Raw genomic sequence first — 8,660 nt, 5'->3', positions numbered from 1 at the left:
GGTAGCAAATAATTATCAACTATCAATTACTTTAATAACATTAAATTGAATCAACAGCCCCTAACCAACTCGAACAGCCCATCTGTCTGTTCTCATAATGGTGACTATAAATTTCATCTTCATAAAAGTTCTTCATCCCAAACACTAAGCACTGGAGAAGCAAGAAACACCTGAATGCTGAGACCATCCAATAAAATCGGGTAGTGATGTATGAATAGGTATTTGCAGTAAATACCACTGTCATATAGGAATTGTCCAGCTTGACTGACTGACTACATGCACACGATATCCGTCCACCAAAGCTGAAGACCGACTCCTCTCATTCCCTTTTAACTTGGTGAGTGTAATTTTTTCCCTATATTACAAGCATTTATTTTTTTATAACACTACATGCAGGGTGTTTTAAAGCCAAATTAGGTGAAAAAAGTAAGTCCACAGCTGGTACTTTTTGGGCATGGTTTAAAAAGTGCAGGCAGTGCATCTACGATGTACAGACCAATTTCGGTTATAAGATGTATTGCAAAGATTGGCTGTAGGATAAAAAATGTGTTTGTCATATACTTTAGAAAGGCCCTGATGTGTTCTACAGGATCACCTCAAGGTTGTGTTTTGTCGCCTTTGTTATTTGTGCTCTCCACCAATGATTGTCTGAGTATGTTTGAGTCAAGGTTTATCATCAAGTTTACGGATGGCTCTGTGATTATCAGTCTCCTGCAGGACCACGAGGTGGGGCACGGTCCAGTCCTGTATAATTTCATCAAATGGTATGATTCATGTTTGATTATTGATTTCCGCTGGAACCCTCTTGTCGTAGCACCTACTTTCGTCAATGGTACAGCCATAGAAACAGGAAGTCAGTGTAGGTATTTGGGCACTATTCTGGATTACAAAATGACTTTTGATGCCAACGCTGACTCCATCTGCAAAAAGGCTAATCGGAGACACTTTTTCTTGAGGAAGTTGAGGGATTTTAATTAATGTTGATAGAATGCTCCTGAAAATATTGTATTAATCTTTTATTGAGTCAGTTTTAACTTTTACTGCTTAACCAATAAAACTTAACTTTTATTGATCTGCTGGTTCGGCAATCTCAGCTTAGTTAACAAAAATAGGATAGGGAAGACTCTTAAACTCTGCCACAACTTCATTGGCACTAATTTGAATAACTATGACCATGTTTATCAAGTTAGAGCCACTAACAGGGCAAAGGCCATTTTAGCGGACATTAAACATCCTCTTCATGCAGAGTTTTGTCTCCTGCCATCAGGGAAGAGGTTCCATAGAAGGGCCAAGTCAAACAGATACTTAAGATCATTTGTTCTGTTAGCTGTTGGGTAATACGCTGTAGGTAGGTCCATTTGCACCCCCTCCCCTTTTTTTTTAAAGGGCAAATGGACTTTCAACAGCAATATTACATTACATGGCATGGCATTTAGTAGATGCTCTTATCCAGAGCAACGTACAACAAGGGAGTACATAACACAGTGCTCCTGGAGCTGAGAGGGTTAAGGGTCTTGCTCAGGGGCCCAACAGTGGCAATTTGTCCATGCTGAGACTTGAGCCCATAACCTTCAGATCAGTAACCCAGATCCTTAACCGTTGAGCCACCATTGCCTCAATGGTGTTCCTGCCCCAGTGGTGCCCCAATATGATGACAACTATTGTAGCATTCATGCCCTTTCTTATTTATCCTGTCTTATGGATTTACAGTATTGTGGATTTTATAGAATAGTATTTATACTGTGTGTGTATTGGTGTTGACTACTGTTTCAAACCAAATTGCCCTTGGGGACAATAAAGATAATCCAAATGTGTGTTCACTATGGTGAACTTGTTTCTCATACAAAGAAGAAAAAGGGAAAAATAAAACCTCTCAGTTTTGCAGTGCCCAAAGGTGTGTGTGGTGGTGATGGTGGTGGGGAATTGGCTGGGGCCTGACAACCAGGTTACACAGCTCTGTAGCATCCCCATTATCTAAGAAATAGCCAACTATTGGGCTTGTGGCTAATGTATTACTATCATGATTAAGTGGTATTCCTTCAACATAGTACTGTATGTACTGTTTGTTGCTGGAGTAAGTTTTATCTACACACACAGAAAAACAGACACCAGATAATATAGTCACTGCCACGTGAATTGAACATCTCAAGGACACTATATCTGACATCCCTTGCCCAGACTGTGCAATAATACCCATGTTGACACAGTGCACTTGGCTGGCGGACTCCAACCTTGGCTCAGAGTCAAATCTAGCCCTAAAACACTCAGCCTAAAAAGATTGCTAGTTGCAAACCTCCAAGTCTGGGAATAACTGATAAAGCACAACAAGAAAAACAATTAGAGTTACTCTTTAGATGAATCAGTGACTTGAGTGATGTTGCTCACATGAAAACAGTGATTCAGGTTGTTCTTGGAGCCATTCTTATAGTTTAATGGCCAGTTATCCTTCTTGATCCTCATCAATGGAGCATGAGAATGGTATAACAGCAGCCACATCTGGGTGGTTCTTCCAGGCTGATAATGACTGTAACTCGGCAGTATCCAAGGAAGGGTCTAGTGCAACCAGTCTGCTCCAAGTACCTGTGACAGGCCTTAAACCTAGATCCTTTCTAATAATGGTGTCTAGCCAAGTTGAGTTAGATTGTGTAGTGCAATCTACCAGAGCTCACTATGCCGCAGTGCAAGGACTTTATTGACAGATTGCAGTAGGGATTCAGACAGGCACCCCAGGGTCACCCATACTGCGTGTTCTGGTAATTCATTAACAGGTCAAGTGTGGCTGCCATTGATGCTTGTCTGACATCGCTGTTGGTCTCGCCAGAGAAATTCTACATCCAGATGTACACTGCTCTAGTTTGTCTTGCCTAGAGGAGTGATAGAAAGATAGACCCTGCAGTACAAAACAAGGGTTTCACTACAAATTATTTTCTTGTTCAAAAAAGCATTCAATCCAAGAGGGTTGAACTTTTTTTTGGAGTATTAAGGGGCAGGGCTCATGTCATACAATGGTGTCTCCAACAAGGAGCTCCATCAGAGGACTAACCAACCAAATATCCTCCACACCATCGTACAGCGCTGTGTTCATTGGCTCAGACATGTCCTGCACTGCATAGACGACCACCCCACAAGAGCCATTTATGAGTTTGATCCGTCAGCAGTGGGATGGAGACGCCCTCACAGCCAACCATGCACCCGTTGGAATGATGTCGTTCGTCAAGATCTCAAGCAGATCAATTTGAGGCTGGCATGAGGTTTAGGAGGAGGAGGCTTATGCCATTCAGATTCCTAAACCAGGGAAAAACGTTTTTCTTCAGGAATCTGTAAACTGATACTATGCCATTTTTAAATGTCATTACCACTTTTTCATTGTTGACAAGATACCAGCAGTGAATACCAACAGTATAGTACATGTGCACACTCAAAAAATAATAATAATAATAATAATTCAAACAAATATCCTATGAGTTAAGTGGGTCACCAAGCATTACTGATTTGCCTGGCAAATCTTCACCTGCACTTACTCCTTCATATTCTGGTTGCTGGAGTTCATTAGTCAGCTCTGGCAGCTTTCCAACCATTTGTGTATGTGCTACCTTTGCTCTTCGTCATCTTCAGGTGTGGTATCAGTGCGTGCTAAGCATACTAAGACTGATGATAGCAGCCGCACCAGTGATTCCCTGAGGACTGCTCAATACTTGAATTGCTGGTTACTTCAGTCATGCTGATTAAGTTCACTTTATTTTTCTTACTCGTGTTCACTGTCTATCTGATGATGACTTCCTCTAACGGTTTAAAACAGTAATTTAACAATTAAGGGTGATTTATTTGATTTATGTGCATTCTATATTATGTACATAAGAGTTGCTTGGTACAAAGTCCCTGTACCTTGTGCATTCTTTGTTTCCTGAATAACAGGATGCTGTTTGTCTCTTCATTTTTACAAGTGAATTTTAAACATCTAGATTAAATACAGTTTGGTGACAATCTGCTTCCCTGTTGATTTCTGTGTGAACTTGTGATTATAGACGGGTTTTCCTCATGTGCATAATCCATCCATTATCCGTAACCGCTTATCCTGTGCAGGGTTGTGGGCAAGCTGGAGCCTATCCCAACTGACTATGGGCAAGAGGCGGGGTACACCCTGGACAAGTCGCCAGGTCATTGCAGGGCTGACACATGGAGACAAACAACCATTCACACTTGCATTCACACCTGCGGTCAATTTAGAGTCACCAATTAGCCTAACCTGCATGTCTTTAGACTGTGGGGGAAACCGGAGCACCCGAAGGAAACCCACGCGGACACGGGGAGAACATGCAAACTCCACACAGAAAGGCCCCCGTTGGCCACTGGGCTCAAAACTAGAACCTTCTTGCTGTGAGGCCACAGTGCTAATCACTACACCACCGTGCTGCCCTCGTGCATCATTTATTACTATAATAATAGTAGTAGTAGTAGACATAAGCACATTGAAATAACAACTATGGAATTATGCAGTGACCTAAATTATTGTTAAACACAAATTGCCAGTAGATTACAAACCTTATAACGCAAAAAAATGCAATAAAAGACAAGAATACACTTAGAAATGGAGATGTTTCAACTTTTCATTTTTCATGATCGATATTTCAACACGGGAGTTTGCACGTTCTCCCTAGGCCTGCGTGAGTTTCCTCTGAGTGTGAATGGTTGTTCATCTTTGTGTTTGCCCTGTGATAGATTGGCGACCTGCCCAGGGTGTACCCTGCCTCTCGACCATAAATCAGCTGGGACTGGCTCCAGCTTCCTATGCGACCCTGATGGATAAGTGGTATAAATAATGGATGGATGGATGGATGGATGATCTTAACACACACCAGTGAAGGAATATCTGTAAAACTTAACATTTTAAATCTTTCTAGTCATTATTTTGTCCTAATTAAATTAAGAAATTAGGCCTGAATTTCCCCCTGGTGGTGCTGCGACAATCCATCCATCCATCCGTCCATCCATCTATCCAACCAGCCATCAATTATTTATGCCACTTGTCTGTCAGGATCACAGGGAAGCTGGAGCCAATCCCAATTGACTTTGGGCAAAAGGCAGGGTACACCTTGGTCAGGTTGCCAATCTATCGCAAGGCTAACACAGAGATGAACAACCACTGCTACGGAAATCCTTTGCCTCAATTTGCGAAATGTAGACTATTCCTTGGTTGACTTGAAATTGAAACAAATAATCTTGTTGATAAAATTGTTTTGGCTGAAGAACTTTGCACATAAACGTGTGTTGTTGTTTTTTAAAATTAATTATGCATGTCACTTATTTTGATTCCTAGATAGTGTTTTGAGTTAACCAACAAAAACTGATCACAGCACTGATTATGGCCAAACACAATACTGTTGTTCAATACATCTTGTTAAACAATTTGCAGAGACTGATGGACACTCATGAATAGACAGTGCTGTAGTAGTGATCATATTTGAACTCATTACTACCATTTGCAACTATATTCTATTATTTCAAGTGTTAATTATAGATTTAACTGGCCAAATATGTGTGGAAAATGTATCCTACACACAATAGATTCACTGCCTTTTTTTTTCTTTTTCATTTTTCAGCATTTTCTATTTGATGCATGGTAAAATAAAAACCTTGGGAAATGGTGATGGGAATGTAGGCTGAGTAATCCCAATACAGGGCTAAAGATATTTTAGCAGATCTCCTGTTTTCTGCCTGAATGGGTCTCCTGTCTGATTCAGGCGGAACTCTGGGAGCAGATAAAGGATGGACAAGTCCTGTTTATTTTACTGGGGACTTTCACATAGTCCAGAGGAACTCAACTAGATAATCAGTCACAAAGCTTCTAAAGACCATGGTTCCTGCACCCTGACACTGGCATGCTAAGACATCAGTAAACATCATCCACAAAATGGCCAAGCAAGTGGAAATCTAGTCAGCTTAAATACAACCCCGAACCAGAAAAGTTGGGACGTTTGTTGAAATTAAAACTGAAAACGATGATTTGTAAATAATCTTTGACCTGTATTGCGCTCAGAACAATTCAACAGCACATTATTTAATGGTTTAACTCATGAATTTCATTCATTCTTTAATTCATTCATTCAAAAGAAACACATTTCAAAAAAGTCGGGACGGTACAGCATTTACCGCTTTATAATGTTGCCACTCTCACAACACTTAAGAGGTTTAGGGACTGATGACACCAAGTGATGAAGCATTTCAGGTGTTATTTGTTCCATTCCTTCTGCAAGCAGGTCTTAAGGTGTGCAAAAGTACGGGGTTGTCATAATTTTTTTTGTTTCAAAATTCACCACATATTCTCTGTTGTAGACAGAGCGGTCAAGCACCCTCTTCTTTCTCAGTCATGCCTTGTAATGTGTGCAGAATGTGTTTTTGCTTTGTCTTGTGGAAAAGATGCAGTCTTGAAGGCAGGCATATGTTGCTCCAAACTCTCAATGTACTTTTCTGCATTAATGCTGTCTTCACAGAGGTCTTTGCCAAGGGCACTGACACAACCCCATACCATGACAGACTTTTGAACTTGTTGCTGGTAACAGTCTGGATGGTCTTTTTCGTCTTTGCTCTGGAGCACATGGCATCCATTTCTTCCAAAAAAAGACCTGGAGTACTGATTCATCAGATTACAATACACATTTATACACTGACCAAAAAAGGCTTCCTTTTTGCACAGTAAAATTTTAACTGGTACTTGTGGATGTAACTCCATATTGTAGAGCTTGACAAAGGTTTACCAAAGTAATCCCGAGCCCATGTGGTTATATCCGCTGTAGATGAATGACTGTTCTTGATGCAGTGCCATCTGTAGTGCAGCGGTTAAGGAGAATATTTGGAAGAATTGTTCAAATTGTGATAAAAGTACCAAATTTTGCAGATGCATAGCCAAGACCATTGGTAAGCAGAAAAAGGAGAGCTTCAGCAAAAATTAAAAGATTAAGGAGGTGGATTCAATGTTTTGTTTAGGATACTCGGTTTTTAGCAAGAAATATGCATTGTGTGTATTTATTTTGTAACTATCTCTTTGACAACAACAAAAACAGGGCTAAATGTACTTTGTAAATACTTAAAAAGTGTTGACAATGTAGAAATGACGATAAAAAATATTTTAAACTTTCAGAAAAAAAGTAACTAAGCACACCAATTCTTTAATTGCCATTCAAAAGTTTTATTCAAGGAATTACTTCCACCAACTAAAATGTCTAATTACAATCCTCCACCATGAATTTACATTGCAGGTATTAGTCAGTAAGCTGTTATATGCACATGAAAATGCTACAGTTCAGTACCATCAGGAACATGCACATGCATCTGAAAGACAAAATAGTGTTAGGAAAATTAGTGCCATTTTCATAGTAGTGAATTGCAAAAGAATTGGTGTCTATAAATATGTACAAGCATCCTCCACATACTGTAGATAGACATTTTAAAATATAAAATTCAAAATGATTAGCTCATATTACATGTACATGTATTAATTTACATCATCAATTTTATGATAATCACCTCCACTATTCTACTCAAGCTGAATCCACCACCAATTACAAGAGTTCAAAATTAATGGCAGCCAGGATGTCGGCGGTCCTCAGTTCAGGTCTCTCATTTTGTGATTATGAACATGCACATGCATCTGTAAGACAGAATGTGTAATCATGTAGCCAGAGGATATAATCAGATCAAATAATCAAACCAATGTCACCCACTCAGGTCAATATCAACTTTTTGTTCTTTTTTTTTTGCTCATGCAGGAGAGTCTTGTAAAAACCACAACAAAGTTTTCTGAAAATGATAATAACAGATGCAGACAGACAGGATAGGTGCAAATCAGACCCATTTTTAACATTTCAACTCACCATTGAACCATTTTCTATAATTATGCTAAGTCTGTACAGAAAATGGTTCAACCAGCCCTTAAGAATAACATCATATTTGAGATCAAGAAGTATAACAATAAACTGAAACCCTTTAAATCAAAATTTAATGTTTAAGGACAATACTCTAAAGAGTGAAATACATGAAAAAGACATAGGATTGTTACTTTTAAGTTACACAGCTATAAATTGTGCAACAATTGGATGAACAGCCATGTATAATGTAGGCCAAATGTTACTGATATGGTATAATTCTTAACTGTTAAGTATTCTGTATATTCAAAGTTTAAATTGTGTACATTTTGAAGTATTTATGCTGCAGAACCACTATTATTTTAGCTAAACATGCTTAAAATCCCTCTAATCAATAGCTGTCTTCCACTTGAAGGGAAAATAGGCCACCAATTTGGCTATATACACAGTGTTAAATGATTTTTATAATATTTAACATATTAACCGATACCCAATATTTAATACTTAATCTACCCCTGAAATAATGCAAATTTCTGGTGAAGCTCTCCCTTATGTGGAGGACAAGGGTTCAGGCTGTACTTGGTCCAAGTTTGGTACTTTTATCATAATTTGAACAATTAGGCTACGTTCACACTGCAGGCTGAAGTGACTCAAATCCGATCTTTTCGCCCATATGTGACCTGTATCCGATCTTTTATTGACAATATGAACGACACAGATCCGATTTTTTCAAATCCGACCCAGGCCGTTTGGATATGTGGTGCTAATTCCGATTCCTATCCGCTCTTTTCATATGCG

This window comes from Neoarius graeffei, chromosome 15 (assembly GCF_027579695.1).
Source record: "Neoarius graeffei isolate fNeoGra1 chromosome 15, fNeoGra1.pri, whole genome shotgun sequence".
NCBI classification, from domain to species: domain Eukaryota; kingdom Metazoa; phylum Chordata; class Actinopteri; order Siluriformes; family Ariidae; genus Neoarius; species Neoarius graeffei.
Note: the sequence above shows the minus strand (reverse complement) of the source record.